This window comes from Saccopteryx leptura, chromosome 2 (assembly GCF_036850995.1).
Source record: "Saccopteryx leptura isolate mSacLep1 chromosome 2, mSacLep1_pri_phased_curated, whole genome shotgun sequence".
NCBI lineage: Eukaryota > Metazoa > Chordata > Mammalia > Chiroptera > Emballonuridae > Saccopteryx > Saccopteryx leptura.
The window spans coordinates 351,407,203-351,427,137 of NC_089504.1; the positions used below are offsets into that span (position 1 = coordinate 351,407,203).

At 45.4% G+C, this 19,935-nt stretch overlaps 3 pseudogenes; all 3 read left to right on the forward strand.

Moving 5' to 3' along the window:
• Positions 1-6,939: 6,939 nt before the first annotated feature.
• On the forward strand, positions 6,940-7,721 carry LOC136392355 (EF-hand calcium-binding domain-containing protein 14 pseudogene; annotated as a pseudogene).
• Positions 7,722-8,002: 281 nt separating this feature from the next.
• LOC136392356 (ras-related protein Rab-2A pseudogene) lies at positions 8,003-11,560 on the forward strand (annotated as a pseudogene).
• A 6,532-nt stretch (positions 11,561-18,092) lies between these two features.
• On the forward strand, positions 18,093-18,511 carry LOC136393772 (large ribosomal subunit protein eL30 pseudogene; annotated as a pseudogene).
• The last annotated feature ends 1,424 nt before the right edge of the window (positions 18,512-19,935 follow it).

Genomic DNA, 19,935 nt, shown 5'->3' on the forward strand with positions numbered 1-19,935 from the left:
TGAGTTCCATCCCAGTCAAGGCACATACAAGAATCAACCAGTGAATGCATAGGTGCGTGGAACAACAAATTGCTGTTTCTCTCTCGCTCTCTCTTCCCCCTCTAAAAATCAACTTTAAAAAGTCAGATATCCACCTATTGAATAAATAAAATATGGTGTATGCATATAATGAAATATTTATTATTCAGCAATAAAAAGAAATGAAGTACACACTACAATACAGCTGGACCTTGGAAGTATCGTGCTAAATAACAAACCAGTCACAAAGGACCACGTATGAACTATTAGTGGAAGCCTAGGACTAGCTGGGGAGGGAAAATAAGAGTGACTGCTAATGGGCATGGGCTTTCTTTTGGGGGTAATGAAAATGTTCTAAAATTGTAGTGAAAAAATTAAAATAAAACTGATTTTGGCCTGACCAGGAGGTGGCGCAGTGGGTAGAGCATTGGACTGGGATGCCGAGGACCCAGGTTCGAGACCCCAAGGTCACCAGCTTGAGCGCAAGCTCATCTGGTTTGAGCAAAAGCTTGGACCCAAGGTCGCTGGCTCGAGCAAGGGCTTACTTGGTCTGCTGAAGGCCCGCGGTCAAGGCACATATGAGAAAGCAATCAATGAACAACTAAGGTGTCTGCAATGTGCAACAAAAAACTAATAATTAATGATTCTTATCTCTCCGTTCCTGTCTGTCCCTGTCTATCCCTCTCTCTGACTCTCTCTTTGTCTCTGTAAAATAAATAAATAGATTTTTAAAAAAAACAAACTGATTTTGGTGATAGATACATGGTTCTGAATAAACTAAAAGCCATTGAATTGTATACTTTAAATAGGTGAACTGTATGGTATGTAAATTATAACTCAAAGTTGTTGCCTGAGCAGGCAGTGGCGCAGTGGATAGAGCATCAGGCTGGGACGCAGAGAGCCCAGGTTCAAAACCCCGAAGTCACCAGCTTGAATGTGGGCTCATCTGGTTTGAGCAAGGCTCACCTGCTTGAGCCCAAGGTCACTGGCTTGAGCAAGGGGTCACTCGGTCTGCTGTAGCTCCCCAGTCAAGGCACATGAGAAAGCAATCAATGAACAACTAAGGTACCAGAATGAAGAATTGATGCTTCTCATCTCTCTCCCTTTCGGTCTGTTGGTCCCTATCTGTCCCTCTCTGTCTCAAAAAAAAAAAAAGTTGTTATATTTATGGCTATAATGACTTTATAGTAAACCAAATGAAAGTACATAACTCAGTGTAATAGAATGAAAAGAAACAGTTTTTAAATCGGGAACCTCATATTCTAATATAGACTGGTCATTCTGAACAACTTAGGCCAGAAACAAAGCAATAGTTACTGAGTACTGTACCTACTGGGTACCAATCACTTCTATAAGGGACTGTCAGCCTCAGCTGCTTCATCTGTGTAATGAGGAAGAGGTGTGTTACAGAATCTGTAAAGATTTCTTGCGAATCTAACTCTGATTCGCCTTTGTAGGTGGGAGCGAAAGACAGGAGCGAAGTCCTTGACATAGAGTCCGTTAGTCAACCCCTGATCACTCTTGTAGAAGGTAAGAGGACTTCCTATAGTCAACAGCCTGGAACAATTCCCAGCACCAACCTCTAACCCCAAAGGCTGAGATTATTGTTCAGAACTAAGTGTCATTCAGGAAAACAGGTCATGTTTTGGACTTCAGAGTAAATGTTTTACACTTGATTCCTGAAAGGAAGGACATTCCATTTTAAGAGATTCTTTGGCCTTGCAAAAATCATGAGGACAGCAATGGAGCAGCGGAGGGGAGGAGTTGTTGAAGGCAGGAAGGGAGGAGTTTCTTCCTAAATGAAATAACTATAATCACTGGGAGACTAAAATTACTAGCCCTGTTGTTTTCCTAGCCTTCTGGAACTTTCACAGTTATTTGTGTGAATCAATTTCTCTGGTTTCATAAACTACATTTTCCACATGGAGAGAGGGTCTTCCACCACTGAAAGAGAAAGACTCCCAGTGCACAAGGCCTTCCACCTAAGGCAGTGTGAAATAATTGATTCATCACCCCTTACAAACTAAAGTGTGCTTGGTGACAAGAAGAGGCAGAGTTTTCCACCCCAAAATATTCCTCTTTGGGATGATCATTTTAATCTGATTATTTTTAAGTAACAAAAGATTCAGAAAGGGCCCTGGCTAGTTAACTCAGTTAGTTAACAGCATCAGTCGGTTAAGAGCACTGTCCTGAAACAACAAGATTGCAGGTTCCATACCCAGTAAAGGCACATAGAGGAAGCAACCAATGAATGCACAACTAAGCGGAACAGCAAATGAATGTTTCTCTCTTTCTCTTTCCCTCTGTCTTTCACCCTCCCCCTTCCTCTCTCTGTCTCTCTAAAAAAAAAAAAAAAAAAAAGTCTTTGACCTTACTCCTTCCTGCTTAAAATAATTTTATTTCCTGCCTAAAAGAATGTAGAGAGCCTGTTCCAGGAAGGGAGCTATCAATAGACAACTAACTATAGTTTAGTCTTTAGTGTGTGATAGACAGGGAGGAACCTAGCCTAGTCCCCCTTTTTCTTTTAGCCTGGCCCCTTTGATGGAAGACCTATGTCCCATTGCTAAAGAGGGCCCAGCAAACATTTATTTAGCAAACATTTGTTTTTCCATTTCCATGTAAATTGTCCTTTATAATCCCAAACCACAACTCCCTGGTTCTTCTTAGTTCAAGATAGTTCAAGATGGCATATAAGCTCTGGCCAGTTGGCTCAATGGATAAGGCATTGGCCCAGCATGCAGATGTCCCGGGTTAGATCCCTGGTCAGGGTACACATGAGATGCAATCATCTGCTTCTCTTTGCCTCCCTCTCCCCTTTCTCTCTCCTCCTCTCCCACAGCCAGTGGCTTGATTGGATTAAGCGTTGGCCCCAGGCACTGAGGATAGTTGGGTTGATTCAAGAATAGGCCCCAGATGGGGGTTGCTGGCTGATCCCAGTTGGGACACATACTGGAGTGTACCTCACTATCTCCCCTCTTCTTGCTTAAAATAAAAGATGGCATATAAGCCTTACCTTCCCAATCTGTGCTCAGGTCCCACCTCCTTCTGACTTGCCTTGAGTGGAAGAAGGGAGGCCCATCACCACCATCACCCACCAAGTAAAAGTATACTTGTTAACGCAGAAAGCTGCAGTTCCCTCTGGGAATAAAAGACATATTTTCAAAACAGTGGGTTAGTTGGGTCCTCCTTCCCCATAATAAATGAAATGCATATTCACCATAGAAAATTTGGTAAATACAGAAAAGCACACAGAAGGTCATTAAAATTATAGACATAATCCCATCTCCCAGATATCACATAGTTAACATTTAACAATTTATAAGGTGGTCCAGGAAGTCTTCACTGTCCTTGTGGGAGAAAAGTCAAATGCAAAGAGATCTGCTTTCTCTGAAGCGAGTAAGAATCCAGTGAGACTCCCCACTGAATTTGGTTCCTCCACCTTACCCTCTCACTTGAATATTCTACAGAATAAATGAGAAAGATATAGATCAGAATTTCAGGAAAGGAGCCCATCTCATAGAAAGTTTTTTGTTTTTTTTTTTGTGACAGAGACAGAGAGAGGGACAGATAGGGAGAGACAGACAGGAAGGGAAAGAGGTGAGAAGCATCAATTCTTTGTTGCAGCACCTTAGTTGTTCATTGATTGCTTTCTCATATGTGCCTTGACTGGGGGACTACAGCAGACCGAGTAACCCCTTGCTCAAGCCAGTGACCTTGGGTTCAAGATGGTGAGCTGTGCTCAAACCAGATGAGCCCGCGCTCAAGCTGGTGACCTCGGGGATTCAAACTTGGGTCCTCTGTGTCCTAGTGCAACGCTCTATCCATTGCACCACCGCCTGGTCAGCCTCAAAGAAAGTCTTCATATAGATTTCTTTGTGATGTGCATTGTGACAATGCAAATCCATTCTAATTAGACATTATTTTTGACACACATTAACAGTCATGCTGGGAAAGGAATAGAGATGAGAAAAGAATAATTTTCCTAAATGCCAATTAGTTTGTGTATATGATTTTGGGGGAAGATCTCAATAACCCAAAGCACCACTTCTGAAAACCACCATCTTTTAGAACTCTGTAATTCAGCCAACACTTGTTGCTTATTAAGTGCTGGGTCCTGTGATAGGTTCAAAAGGAAGGTGCTAGCCCAAGGTCAAGATGAATCAGGCGCCATACTTGCCCCTCAAGATGAGCAGTCTAGTAAGAAAGGCAGACCTAGGAAACATAAATTGTATGCAAGTACAAACATCCAAATCTATACAGGGTGCAATGATGATGCAAAAAGAATGGTTAACTCTGAAGGTCATTTAGGTGAGAGCCTCCTGAAGGGTTTTGTCAAGGGGAAAGTAATCCAGGCAGATGCTTGGCTTAAAGGTTTGCTCACAATGGCCCTGGTCAGTGGCTCAGTGGTAGAGCATCAGCCCAGCATGTGGATGTCCCAGGTTTGATTCCTGGTCAGGGCACACAGGAGAAGCAACCATCTGCTTCTTCCCCCTTCCCCTTCTCCCTTCTTTCTCTCTTTCTTTCTTCCCCTCCCACTGCCATGGCTTGATCAGTTCGAGCACATCAGCCCCTGGCACTGAGGATGGTTCTGCGGAGCCTCCATCTCAGGTGCTAAAAAGAGCTCAGTTGTGAGCATGGCCCCAGATGGGCAGAGCATCAGCTCCAGATGGGGTTTGCTAAGTGGATCCCTGTTGAGGCACATACAGAAGTCTGTGTCTCTTATCTCCCCTCCTCTCACTTGGAAAAGAAGAGGAAAAAAGAGGTTAACTCACAGATTCAGGGAAATCTGACTTGTTTTTGTTGTTGTTGTTTTGTATTTTTCTGAAGTTGGAAACGGGGAGGCAGTCAGACAGACTCCCGCATGCGCCCGACCAGGATCCACCGGGCATGCCCACCAGGGGGCGATGCTCTGCCCATCTGGGGAGTTGCTCTGTCGCAACCAGAGCCATTCTAGTGCCTGAAGCAGAGGCCACAGAGCCATCCTCAGCGCCTGTGCCAACTTTGCTCCAATGGAGCCTTGACTGCAGAAGGGGAAGAGAGAGACAAAGAGGAAGGGGAGGGGGAGGGGTGGAGAAGCAGATGGGCGCTTCTCCTGTGGGTCCTGGCTGGGGATTGAACCCAGGACTCCTGCACGCCAGGCCAACACTCTACCACTGAGCCAACCAGCCAGGGCCTGACTTGTTTTGACTAACCCTAATCTGGCCTATTTCTGTAGACCTCAGTCACAGAGCAAACCTCCCTCAAAAGAAAGCTTAGACTAAAGTGAATATTGAAACAGTCCCTTTAGTCCTGACCAGGCAGTGGCACAGTGGATACAGCATCAGTTCTGGGATGCTGAGGACCCAGGTTCAAAACCCCAAGGTCGTGAGCTTGAGCGCCAGGTCACCAGCTTGAGCATGGGATCACAAACATGACCCCGTGGTCACTGGCTTGAGCTCAAAGGTCAATGGCTAGAAGCCCAAGGTCACTGGCTTGAGCCAGGGGTCACTGTCTCTGCTGGAGCCCCCGGTCAAGGCACATATGAGAAGCAATTAACGAACAACTAAAGTGCTACCATTAAAACTTGATGTTTCTCATCTCTCTTCCTGCCTGTCTCTCTCTCTCACTAAAAATAATAATAATAATAATAATAATTATATGCATGGAGTAAGACTACCCACTGTGACATGCCCAGTTGGGAATTTAGGATCAGATCACCCTGTGAAGTTACTTTCCATAGAACCCCTTTATTCATTCCCAGCTTAAACTAATTTTACTTAGGATCTTTGTGTTTGCATTCCATCTATACCTGTCTAATCTCCTCCCCCCATGTTGACAAAGGCAATGGTATGGGCCTGAGAAATATTTGAGAGATCCAATGGACAGAACTTGGTAGATTTAGAGGATGACAGAAAGGAACTCACAGGTTTCTGGCTTGGACAAACGATTAAATGGGGGTACTGAGGCAGGATAGAAAGAAGTTAGGGGAAAATCCAGACAAGTGCGGTGAGGAAGTGGGGCCGACATCCTGTCTCCAGGGAGCAGTCAGCGCTGCGATGGGGGCTCCTTCCCTGATCCCGTCTCCACACCCAGGATGAATAAGTTTGCCACCTGTGGTTGCTGGTGTGCCCACAGGGGTTTGCCTTGTTTCATCTCTGCCTTTCATAAACACCTTTTATCGGATTGCTCTCCTTTTTCTCTGGGGACTTAAGACATCTGCACTTTCTTCGGCATCCCCGTGCACCTCATTTCATCTGGTTCAAGTACAAATTAGAATTCTTACAGACTCTTCTATGGTCCCATGACTATTGTGGCATCCCCCCACCCTACGCCTGCATCCCAGACTTAATAATTGGCCACCACCTTATTGGCCCAAAAAGTGGAGGGAGCACTCAGGGACATCATGGACCTGCTGCTCTGCCTGAGGGCCTCCCTTCCCCTAGTGGCTTCCCTATGCCTGGACCAGCAAACAAGACCCCACGGGGCGGGGCGCCATGGGCCAAGGGTAAGTGGGGAACCTGGTAGCTCAGGAGTGGGTGCTCCACTTGCCCCACTCAAGAAGATGAAAAAGTGCAAAGAGCTCAATGCATTGATCGGTGTGTCTGGGACAGCCAGAGAAAAAGGCCCAAGAAAGGCTTGGGCCACCGCTTACTTCGCACTGAGCCTCCTGACTCACTCTGAGTCCAGCTCCAAGAAGGAAGAGGAATTCTGTGTAGTTGGAAATCACTCTTGCTCAGTCCGGGGAGACGATTTACGATGCTGCAAGATCCAGCCTGACCTATGGTGGCACGGTGGATAAAGCATTGACCTGGAACGCGAGGGTCACTGGTTGGCAACCCTGGGGTTGCCTGGTCAAGGCACATATGGGAGTTAATGCTTCCTGCTTCTTCCCACCTTCTCTGTCTCTCTCTCTCTTTCTCAAATTAATAAAATCTTAAAAAAAATAAAATCTGTTATCCCCTTGTCATCCTTGCCCGTGTCCTGGCTGGCGCTGGCTTGGTGCAGATGCCAGCTGCTCTGAAGGAGGACCCGGACACCCTCAAGGAAATATTTAGAGCAATGGACTCTAACCAGAAAGCGCATTCCAAGAAATTCCCAAACTTAATAAAGAACTACTCAGCAAACAAAAACAACTGGAGAGCTTGGCTTGAACAAATTCTGCAGAAACATTCCTGAAATAAATAAGCAGATTTCTCTGGTGGATTCTGCAATAAACCGCCTCAAAGCCAATGTGAAGTCAGCAGGCACCTTCATTAGCCTGCCTGCCACTGTAGAGGGACTTGAGAAGAGTGTAGCTTCCACTGGCAGTACTTTAAACAGTGTCCATCTTGCTGCAGAGGCAATGCGGAAATCTGTGGATGAAGACAAGAAAGCCACGGAGTTCCTAAAGAGTGCTGTGAATCAGCACGCCTTGAAGGAGGCCAATGGAAGTAACCCCAGTATTCCATCACCTTGAGCTCCAGCAGAACTTGAGAATACAACCCCAGTGAGAATTTGAACCAAATAAGTGATAGAGCTTCCTCTCTGAAAAGAGTCTTTGCATCAGGTGACCAAAAGAACAGATACAGTAAGAACCCAAAACAGAAAGGAAGAAGATAGTTCAGATCCCCAGGTATCTAAGCGAAGAGAAACGACAGCTGCCCAGTGCTCTCACCAACAAGGCTGAAAGCAGCAGCCCTCCAGAGACCACCCACGAAGGTGAGATACTCAGGGCTGGCTTCTGAATAGTCCACGCAGGCTTGAGCAGCTTGCCTCCCACACGGCGTGGACGGGGTTCCGGCAGGACAGATGGGACCCAGTGAATGACGCCTGAGCGCACCGAGATGAAGCTGATACACTTTGCTTACATTTAGAAAAGCCCATTTGGCACATGATTTGTACCCCAGCCTATGAGCGGAGGAAGGGGTAACGTTTAGCTGGAAATAGACTTCACTACTGTCTGCATCTTGCAAGTATAGGCAAAAAAAAGAAAGAAAGAAATCACTGTCATAGCATGTATTAAACCATGGCCAGGCCATCCGTACACTTATCTTGTCCAGAACATCCTCATTGGCGATACAGATTTGGTAAATTAAGCTTATTGCTACAGTTTGACACGAGGTTTCAGCCAGTGCATGACCTTACTATTGGTGTAGAGTTTGGTGCTTGAATGATAAATATTGATGGGAAACAAATAAAACTTCAGATAGAGGATACAGCAGGGCAAGAGTCCTTTTGTTCCATCACAAGGCCGTGTTACAGAGGTGCGGTGAGGCTTTCCTACTGTAGGATACTACAAGAAGATAGGCCTTCAACCACCTGACAATCTGGTTGGAAGGTGTCCTCCAGCATTCCAATTCCAACATGGTCATTATGGTCATTATGCTTATTGGAAATTAAAGTGACTTCAAATCTAGAAAAGAAGTAATAACAGAAGGTGAAGCTTTTGCACCAGAACATGGACTTATCATCATAGAAAACTTCTGCTAAGACTGCTTCCAATGTACAAGAGGCATTAATTAATACAGTAGAAAAAAATTATGAAAAAAATCAAGGAGTCTTTGACAATAATGAGACACATGGCATTAAAAGTGACCCTCAGGCCTGACCAGGCGGTGGCGCAGTGGATAGAGCATTAGACTGGGATGCAGAGGACCCAGGTTCGAGACCCCAAGGTTGCCAGCTTGAGCATGGGCTCATCTGGTTTGAGCAAAAGTCCACCAGCTTGAGCCTGACCTGTGGTGCGCAGTGGATAAAGCATTGACTTGGAATGCTGAGGGTGCTGGTTCAAAACCCTGGGCTTGCCTGGTCAAGGCACATATGGGAGTTGATGCTTCCTGCTCCTCCCCCTGCTCTCTGTATCTCTTTCCTCTCTCTCTTTCTCTCTCTCTCCAATAAAAATGGATAAATAAAACCTTTAAAAAAAAATAAAGCCCACCAGCTTGAACCCAAGGTCACTGGCTCCAACAAGGGGTTACTCGGTCTGCTGAAGGCCCGCGGTCAAGGCACATATAAGAAAGCAATCAATGAACAACTAAGGTGTTGCAATGCACAATGAAAAACTAATGATTGATGCTTCTCATCTCTCTGTGTTCCTGTATGTCCCTGTCTATCCCTCTCTCTGACTCACTGTCTCTATAAAAAATTAATTAATTAATTAATTTTTTTAAAAAGTGACCCTCGGAATGCTGCTACTAACACCACACACAAACACACACACAGACAATCAGGGGGACAGCAGGCCAGGTAAGGTTGCTATTGAGTCTGTTTTTACTGTCTCGCTGCCCAAGTGGGGCTAACTCACTATTTATTTCTTTCTCCTGCTCAGCTGAGACATGGAACTATTCAAAAGGGCTTTTATGTCACAGAAAACTTTAATCTTCCAAATTTACATATGACTTTGAATCAATGTTTAATACTTTAAATGACAGATTTTGGCCTGACCTGTGGTGGTGCACTGGCTAAAGAGTCAACTTGGAATGCTGAGGTTGCCGGTTTGAAACTCTGGGCTTGCCCAGTCAAGGCATATACTGCAAGCAACTACAAATTGATGTTTCCCGCTTCTCTCCCCCACCTCTTTTTCTCTCTTCTATCTTCTCTCTTTCTCCTCTCTCTAAAATTAATAAATAAAAATATTTATAGCTTGACCAGGTGGTGGCACTGTGGAAAGAACATCAGCCTGGAACGCAGAGGACCCAGGTTTGCAACTCACAGGTTGCCGCTTGAGCACGGGCTCACCAGCTTGAGCGCAGGGTCGCTGGCTTGAGTGTGGGATCATAGACATGACCCCATGGTCACTGGCTTGAGCCCAAAGGTCACTGGCTTGAGCAAGGGGTCACTCACTCTGCTGTAGCCCCCCTGGTCAAGGCACATATGAGAAAGCAATCAATGAACAACTAAGGTGCCACGGCGAAGAGTCGATGCTTCTCATCTCTCTCCCTTCCTGTCTGTCTGTCTGTTCCTCTTTTCTCTCTCTCTCACAAAAATAAATAATTTAAATTAATAAATAAAATATGGTAAGCATCTTTTTCTGTTTTGAAGGAAATATGACAACAAATCCTGTTAAAAATTAGAAAAGCTTTTGTAATTTACTCAGTGTGGTGATTTTATCCCTTTCTTTTTCTTCTCCACTGGCCTATAATGAATTTGTTATAGCAATGCAAAATAAAATCCTATATATAAGAAAAAAAGTTGAGATGCTTTCGATAGAAGGCAAAAAGAGGGCACTGACCCCACAAGCGGGGGTGGGGAATGGAGAACCCAGAAGGTGAGAAAAAATCCCCAAAACACTAAGTAGACAGACCATTTTAAAACCAGGCAAAATTACAGCTTTGCCCAGTATGAGTCCTGTTCTGATAAGACTTTAATATGTCTAGACCAGGGATAGTCAACCTTTTTATACCTACCGCCCACTTTTGTATCTCTGTTTGTAGTAAAATTTTCTAACCGCTCAGCGGTTCCACAGTAATAGTGATTTATGAAGTAAGGAAGTAACTTTATTTTATAAAATTTATGAAGCAGAGTTATAGCAAGTTAAAGCATATAATAATAATTACTTACCAAGAACTTTATATCGGATTTTCACTAAGTTTGACAGAATAAATCTTATTTATTTATTTATTTATTTATTTATTTATTTATTTTAGTTTATTCATTTTAGAGGGAGGAGACAGAGAGAGAGAGAGAGAGAGGAGAGAGGGAGGAGCAGGAAGCATCAACTCCCATATGTGCCTGGACCAGGCAAGCCCGGGGTTTTGAACTGGTGACCTCAGTGTTCCAGGTCGATGGTTTACCCACTGTGCCATCACAGGTCAGGCGGCAGAATAAATCTTTATAAAACAACTTACTATAATTAAATCTATCGTTTTATTTATACTTTGGTTGCTCTGCTAACGCTCACCATGAAAGCTGGAACGCCCCCTAGTGGGCGATAGGGACCAGGTTGACTACCACTGGTCTAGACAATGCCTGGAATCCATTCTCGGGTGACTAGTCAAAAGAACCTAGGTATACACGTACTCACTCAGCAAACTGTAAAGGGAAGTCACAAATGTTAACATCAACTGCTTTTCTGGTTCCGGGAGTTTCAAGGGTCCCCAGGCTCCAGTGAAGACATGGCCAACTCCAAAGACCACACCACTCACAACCAGTCCAAAAATGGCACAGAAAGAGCATCAAGAAACCCTGATCACAAAGATACCAGTCTCTTAAGGGGGTAGTCCACAAGTTCCGAGGTACATGTGCTTTGCCAAGAAGCACAAGCAGGTCTTGAAGAGGATGCAGGCCAACAACCCCAGGCCATGAGTGCACCAAGGCTACCAAGACCCTCGTAAAGCCCAAGGAGGCCAAGCCCACCATCCCAAAGGGTGGCAGCTGCAAGCTCAATCAACTTGCCTACATCACTCACCCCAAACTTAGGAAGCATGCTCGTGCCTGCCTCGCCAAGGGTCTCAGGCTCTGCCAGCCAAAGGCCCAGGCCGAGGTTCAAACCAAGTCCCTGGCTGCAGCTGTGGCTGTGGCTGCGGCTGTGGCTCCGGCTCAGACTCCCAAAGATGCCCAGGGCCCCATGAAGACTCTACAGTAGAGGTCTCTGTCTGTTGATGTGAGGACTGAGGGTCTGGTGTGACCGCTGGGCTGCTGTCTGCATGGGGCTGGTGTCCTCCTGTGCCACTTGTACTAATAAATCTGAGACAGGATCTGTCAAAACAACAACAATGAAAAACAAACAAAAACCCATCAACTTCCGTTCCTTAGAAAAGCACAAAAACCTAGATCTAAGGGCAAAGCCAATCCACAAACAGAACTTGATATAAACAAACTAAAACACAAAAAATGTACTGTTGAATATGGTTTCTATTTAAGGTACTTGGCTTATCTAAAACACAGCAGAAAACCAGGGGCCGGCCTGGTTGAGAACAAGGTGTGGTGTCTGGTCAGAAGGGAAATTATACACAAAGCCTCTATGACCTTTGTCACTTTTTCCCTCCACATATTCATGTGTGAAAATGACTCAGCCATAATACTAGTGGCTTATTTTTAGTAGGTACAACAGAGCCAATTGAAAACTTAAGCATGGTAACCATGGCCAGTGACGGCCTCACACATCAGAAGCAGGGAACAGACACTTGTTTGTTCATTTCAATTTGATATGTGTGACTCAAAGGGCAACAGAGAGCCTGTCTTTTATTTTTTTAATATTTAAATTTTTATTTTTTTGCAGCAAGTAAAGGAAGAATTTATTGGCTGTACAGGAAGAAAGTTAGGGGGTCAGGGGATCTTGGAGACAGGCTCAGGGGGTGAGCCCGGGACAAGCTACTGCTGCCCACTGCTCCCCTGGTTGCAAGTCTCCTGGGGTCTTTAGAGAGGGGCAAGGAAAACGTGCCTGGGGGGAAGAAGAGGAGAAGGAGGGAGAGGAGAAAGTTGTGGGCGTACTCCTGAAAAGAAGAGCTCCAGAGAGCCTGTCTTTCAAGATCCATTTTTGCTCTTCCCTTCTGCCACAGTGCTGGAAATTCCTGGTGGGAGAGTTTCTCCTTTGGACATGAGATTTCAGCATTAGGAGGTCCCTTACACAGTGAGGAATGGAGTCCAATTCCCTAATTTTATTTACTATTATTTATTTCTTTTTTTTTTTAAGAGAGAGAGAGAGAGAGAGAGAGAAGCATCAACCCATTCCACTTAGTTGTTCCATTTAGTTGTACACATATTCATTGATTGCTTCTCACATGTGCCCTGACGGGACAGAACCTGTAACCTTGGTGTGTCAGACAATTCTCTGGCCAACTGAGCTACCTGACCAGGGCAAGGAAATTTACATTTATAAATGAAATTTCCATTTGTTAAAGGTATCTCCCTTCCCCCTAACCAGGAAGAGAACTCTTGACAACTCTTCTTTTTTTTTTTTTTTTTTTTTTTTGTTTGTTTTGTTTGTCTTACAGAGACAGAGAGAGAGAGTAGAGAGAGGGACAGATAGGCACAGGAATGGAGAGAGATGAGAAGCATAAATCATCAGTTTTTTGTTGCGACACCTTAGTTGTTCATTGGTTGCTTTCTCATATGTGCCTTGACCATGGGCCTTCAGCAGACCGAGTAACCCCTTGCTGAGCCAGAGATCTTGGGTCCAAGCTGGTGAACTTTGCTCAAACCAGTTGAGCCCGCGCTCAAGCTGGCGACCTTGGGGTCTCGAACCTGGGTCCTCTACATCCCAGTCCTACGCTCTATCCACTGTGCCACCACCTGGTCAGGCTTTTTTTTTTTTTTTTCCGAAGCCAGAAACGGGGAGGCAGTCAGAGAGACTCCCGCATGTGCCCGACCGGGATCCACCCGGCACACCCACCAGGGGGCGATGCTCTGCCCATCCGGGGCGTCGCTCTGTTGCGACCAGAGCCACTCTAGTGCCTGAGGCAGAGGCCACAGAGCCATCCTCAGCGCCCGGGCCAATTTTGCTCCAATGGAGCCTTGGCTAAGGGAGGGGAAGAGAGAGACAGAGAGGAAGGAGGGGGGAGGGGTGGAGAAGCAGATGGGCACCTCTCCTGTGTGCCCTGGCCAGGAATCGAACCCAGGACTCCCGCACGCCAGGCCGACGCTCTACCACTGAGCCAACTGGCCAGAGCCTTAATTTTTTTTTCTTTATTCATTTTTAGGGAGAGAGGAGAGAGAGAAGGGGGAAGGAGCAGGAAGCATAGGTCGCTGGCTTGAGCCCAACGTCGCTGGCTTGAGCAGGGGGTCACTCGCTCTGCTGCAACTCTCAATGCAGATTGCACTGAGAAAGCAATCAATGAACAACTAAGGTGCTGCAATGAAGAACTGATGCTTCTCATCTCTCTCCCTTCCTGTATGTTCCTATCTCTGACTCTCTGTCTCTGTCAAAAAAATTAAAAAGTGAAAATAAACTTCCATTTTTTTCTTTGGTTAATCTGCCTTTGGCCAGTGTAATTTGTAGGGTCCTAGCTACAGAACCCAGGATAGATAGAGGAGAAGATTTTTTTTCATCCCCTACAACTGGAAAGAAGTATGCAAACAACAATGATTTTTTAAGTTGATAGTATTAACTTTTCTCACATAAAATTTCTTTCCCTTTATGTTTCCTTAAATATTGCTCTTGTAGTATGTTTAACAGAGAGCAAAAGCATGATTCCAACACCCATTCTGATCAGAATGTGAGCTGTGGCAGAAGACCCACCTCTCCCAGAGGGCTGTGGGGCCCTTTCCCAGAGGTCTTTTAGTCTGACTTATACTAAGCTGTTTCTAGGGAGACAGGGGACCAGAAGTGACCCTCAACCTGGCTCCCAGAGGATTTGTTCAACCTGCTTTAATCCCTCCAGTATTCCCCATTTTTGTTTTTTCATCTCCAGAGAAAGAATGTTTCCTTCTTTTAATAACTCCAATTTTAGTTTTATTATTTAAAAATATTTTTATTGCCCTGGCCAGGTGGGTCCATGAATAGAGCATCATCCCTGGTGCACCACGGTCGCAGGTTTGATCCCTTGTCAAGGAATATACAAGAAGTAACCAACGAGTGCACAACATGGAACTAAGTGCAACAAAAGGTTGATACCTCCCTCTCTATCTCTTCTCCCTTCTTCTCTTCCTCTCTCTCTCAAATCAATGGAAATTTAAAAAAAAATTTTTTTAAGTTTAAAAAAAAATAAGCCCTGACCAGGCAGTAGCGTAGTGGATAGAGTGTGACCTGTGGTGGCGCAGTGGATCAAGCATTGACCTGAAACACTGAGGTTGCCAGTTCAAAACCCTGGGCTTGCTGGGTCAAGGCACATATGGGAGTTGATGCTTCCTGCTCCTCCCCCCCCCTTGTCTCTTTCTCTCTCTGTCTCTCTTCTCTAAAATAAATAAATAAAAATAATTAAAATAAATAAAATGTTTATTGATTTTTGAGAGAGGAAGGAAGCAAGAGAAAGAAACATTGATTTGTTCTTTTTATTTATGCATTCACAATGCATTCATTATTTATGCATTGTTCCTTTTCTTTTTCTTTTTTTTTGTACAGAGACAGAGAGAGAGTCAGAGAGAGGGATAGACGGGAACAGAGATGAGAAGCATCAGTCATTAGTTTTTCATTGCACATTGCGACACCTTAATTGTTCATTGATTACTTTCTCATATGTGCCTTGACCGCGGGCCATCAGCAGACTGAGTAACCCCTTACTCGAGCCAGCAACCTTGAGTCCAAGCTGGTGAGCTTTTTTTTTTTTTTTTTTTTCTCTAGCTCGCGCTCAAGCTGGCGACCTCAGGGTCTCAAACCTGGGTCCTTGGCATCCCAGTCCGATGCTCTATCCACTGTGCCACTGCCTGAGCCACTGGTTGTTTCTTACACGTGCCCTGACTGAGGATTGAACCCATAACCTTGGTATATGGGTATGGTGCTCTAACTAATTGAACTATCTGGCCAGGGCTATAACTTTAATTTTAAAATATTTTATTTATTGATTTTAGAGAGAGGAGAGAGAGAGAGAGAGAGGTTGGAGGCAGGAGCAGGAAACATCAACTCATAGTAATTACTTCTTGGATGTGCCTTGGCCAGGCAAGCCCAGGGTCTCAAACCAGCAACCTCAGCATTCTAAGTCAATGCTTTAACCACTGCGCCATCACAGGTCAGGCTATGACTCCAATTTTAATTACAGAAGTGTTAGGGTTAGGGGGTCTTTCCAGGCCACTCTCAGCTGAGTAGCTCCTGGAAAATGACTAGAGACAAAACTAAGCATGGGGCAGAGGGAGCAAACATGCCAACTGTGAGGCACGTCAGAGGAAGGGCAGAGGCAGGGTCACCTGGCAGGAGACAGCACACTCCAGAGAACAAGAGTCAGATTAAACTATAATTTGTGGATTTAGAGATAGAAGGTTAAAGTCCAAGGTAAGAGTGGATAGGCTGTGAATAGACTGGTGAAGGAAGAAAGATTACAGGGTAGGACACATTAATGAGAAGAAGGAAAAAAAATTCCTGCTTACAGAATGCCACCTCTTCCTCCACATTTCCTAGGTCCCTTAGAGTTACAAGGCCATTTTAACTAGTTCTGGTCCATGGCCTGGAAGAGGGCAGTGATAGGTGTTACCTCCAGGCCAAATCAACTATGATTTTTTTCCACTTATGTGAGGTGGGGCGGGGGAGGAAGAGGAGAGAGAGAATCATCAACTCGTTTCACTTAGTTCCATTTTTTTTTCCATTTATTTTTTTTATTTTTTATTTTTTTGTATTTTTCTGAAGTTGGAAATGGGGAGGCAGTCAGACTCCTGCATGCACCCGACCAGGATCCACCTGTTATTCCCAGCAGGGGGCGATGCTCTGCCCCTCTGGGGCTTTGCTCTGTCGCAACCAGAGCCATTCTAGCGCCTGAGGCAGAGGCCACAGAGCCATCCCCAGCGCCCGGGCCAACTTTGCTCTAATGGAGCCTTGGCTGCAGGAGGGGAAGAGAGAGACAGAGAGGAAGGAGAAGGGGAGGGGTGGAGAAGCAGATGGGTGCTTCTCCTGTGTGCCCTGGCCGGGAATCAAACCCGGGACTCCTGCACGCCAGGCAGACGCTCTACCACTGAGCAAACTGGCCAGGGCAGTTCCATTTTTCTTTTTTTTTTTTTTTTTTTTTTTAGCACAAGAGAGAGAGACAGGCACAGACAGACAAGAAAGGAGAGAGATGAGAAGCATCAACTCAGAGTTGTGGCACCTTAGTTGTTCATTGATTGCTTCTCATATGTGCCTTGACCGGGGGGCTACAGCAGACCGAGTGACCCCTTGCTCGAGCCAGCGACCTTGGCCTTAAGCCAGTGACCATGGGATCATAGATATGACCCAAGCTGGCAACCACATGCTCAAGCCAGCAACCACATGCTTAAGCCGGCGACCTCAGGGTTTTGAATCTGGGTCCTCAGCATCCTAGATGATCAACATGCTATCCACTGTGCTACCACCTGGTCAGGCCCATTTTTTTAATATTATTTTTATTTTAAAAGATTTTATGTATTGATTTTAGAGAGAGGGGAAGGGGAAAGCGGAGAGAGAGAGAGAGACAGGAACACTGATCTGTTCATGTACGTGCCCTGACCTGCGGTCAAACCAGCAACTTTGGCGTGCCAGGTTGACCCTTTATCACTGAGCCTCCTGGTCAGGGCCACGCCACTAGTTAAGAGCTGTGTGACTCTCCAGCCCCCTCTTCTTTGTCATGTTGTAGTACACAGAGGCTTCGTATTGAGATGGCAGAGCCACACAATGAAAAGAACTAGGTTTCCAGAATCAGTGTGCAGAAGTGCTGGCCCCGCAGCAGATTTTGGGTGTTTTGTTCAGTGCAATGGATTGAATGTTTACATCCCCTCAAAATTCATGTTGAAATCTTTATTTTTTTAGATTTTTATTTATTCATTTTAGAGAGGAGAGAGAGGAGAGAGAGAGAGAGAAAGAGGGAGGAGCAGGAAGCATCAATTCCCATATGTGCCTTGGCCAGGCAAGCCTGGGGTTTTGAACCAGCAACCTCAGAGTTCTAGGCCAACTCTTTATCCACTGCGCCACTACAAGTCAGGCTGTGTTGAAATCTTAACTCCCCAGGTGATGGTATTAGGAAGTAGGGTTTTGGGGATATGATTAGGGCACTAAGGTGGATCTCTCATGAATGGGATTAGTGTCCTGCTTAAAAAACAAAACAAGCCCTGGCCGGTTGGCTCAGCGGTAGAGCGTCGGCCTAGCGTGCGGAGGACCCGGGTTCGATTCCCGGCCAGGGCACATAGGAGAAGCGCCCATTTGCTTCTCCACCCCTCCGCCGCGCTTTCCTCTCTGTCTCTCTCTTCCCCTCCCGCGGCCGAGGCTCCATTGGAGCAAGGATGGCCCCGGCGCTGGGCATGGCTCTGTGGCCTCTGCCTCAGGCGCTAGAGTGGCTCTGGTCGCAATATGGCGACGCCCAGGATGGGCAGAGCATCGCCCCTGGGGGGCAGAGCACCGCCCCTGGTGGGCGTGCCGGGTGGATCCTGGTCGGGCGCATGCGGGAGTCTGTCTGACTGTCTCTCCCTGTTTCCAGCTTCAGAAAAATGAAAAAAACAAAACAAAACAAAACAAAACAAAACCTAGGAACAATGTCACACCAATAAATTCAAGAAACAAAAAAGCCCGGGCTGGGCTCTTTCCTTTCTCCCTCCCCGGCCATCTTGGCGGCTTCTCTAGGTTGGGGGCTGTCCTGCACCTAAGGCGGAAAGATGGTGGCCGCAAAGAAGACGAAAAAGTCGCCGGAGTCCATCAACTCTAGGCTCCAACTTGTTTTGAAAAGTGGGAAGTACGTGCTGGGATACAAGCAGACTCTGAAGATGATCAGACAAGGCAAAGCGAAACTGATCATCCTCGCCAACAACTGCCCAGCCTTGAGGAAATCTGAAATAGAATACTATGCCATGTTGGCCAAGACTGGTGTCCACCACTACAGCGGCAATAATATTGAATTGGGCACAGCGTGTGGGAAGTACTACAGAGTATGCACCCTGGCTATCATTGATCCAGGTGATTCTGATATCATTAGAAGCATGCCAGAACAGACTGGTGAAAAGTAAATCATGCAAAATTTTTCTGTAATAAAACTGGCCAGAGCTTGGTTTAAAAAAAAAAAAAAAGCCCGGGCTGGGTAGTTCATTTGGTTAGAGCAGGCACGGCGCACATACGGCCTGTGGGCCGGATCCGGCCCGCGTGATGATTATGTGGCCCACAATTAAATTTCTAATATTCTCCGCTACTTTAAAATCTCAGCTACTCAGAAGCGGAAGTGTCTTTGATTATTGGAAATCGGGATATTTAAGAAGATAGTGATACGCGGAAAAGAATTCCACGTGTGACTAATTTAGGGTTAACTTCCAATAGTTGGTCGAGTGGATTCGCGATACTTCTTTATTTTTAAAAAAAATTCCATTATAAATATTTACAACTTTTGTACTCCTCTGTACTCGATATGAACTGTTTGACGTTTAGCGGCGATGTGAAACCCACATTCTTTTAGGCTGAGTTCGCCAGTGCACACCCAAGGTCAAACAATTCGTTATTTTTGTGGTCAAGTGTGCTGAATCAAGTGGCATTGTAGCATAGACAACAGCTGCAGTTGATAACTGAAAACGTGTCCAGGCTGTTTGTGAAATGAAATAATTGTTTTATTTGCAATATAACCCCTTCAAGCTCATTCTATTAATTAAATATTGTTTCAATTGATTGTGATACAGTTTGGATATTTATACGGTATGTAATGATATTTTTATTAAAAAATATTTTTATTAAAATAATATTGTATATTAAATTTTTTTCACTCACATTCATAAACAAAGTACATTTTAAAGACTTTATTCAATTTTCAGAGAGGAGAGAGAGGGAAAGAGGGAGAGAGAGAGACAGAAGGGGGAGGAGCAGGAAGCATCAACTCCCATATGTGCCTTGACCAGGTAAGCCTGGGGTTTCGAACCAGTGACCTCAGTGTTCCAAATCTATACTTTACCCCATTGCGCCACTACAGGTCAGGCTAAAACGAATCATTTTGTATTTAACATTTTTTAATTTTAATATTTCGTCTGGCCCGTGTAAAAAGTTTTCTTTCTAATCTGGCCGGGGGGCAAAAACTGTTGGCCACGCCTGGGTTAGAGCATCCTCTCGATATGCAAAAGTTGTAGGTTTGATCCCTGGTCGGCACATACAAGAATCAACCAATGGCCCTGGCCAGATAGCTCGGTTGGTTAGAATATCATTCCGATGCAAAGTTTGCCTGGTCAGGGCACATACAGGAGCAGATCTATGTTTCTGTCTCTCTAAAGTTAATAATAAGCCTGACCAGGAGGTGGCGCAGTGGATAGAGCGTGGGACTGGGATGCGGAGGACCCAGGTTCGAGACCCCGAGGTTGCCAGCTTGAGCACAGGCTCATCTGGTTTGAGCAAAGCTCACCAGCTTGGACCCAAGGTCACTGACTTGAGCAAGGGGTCACTCGGTATGCTGTAGCCCC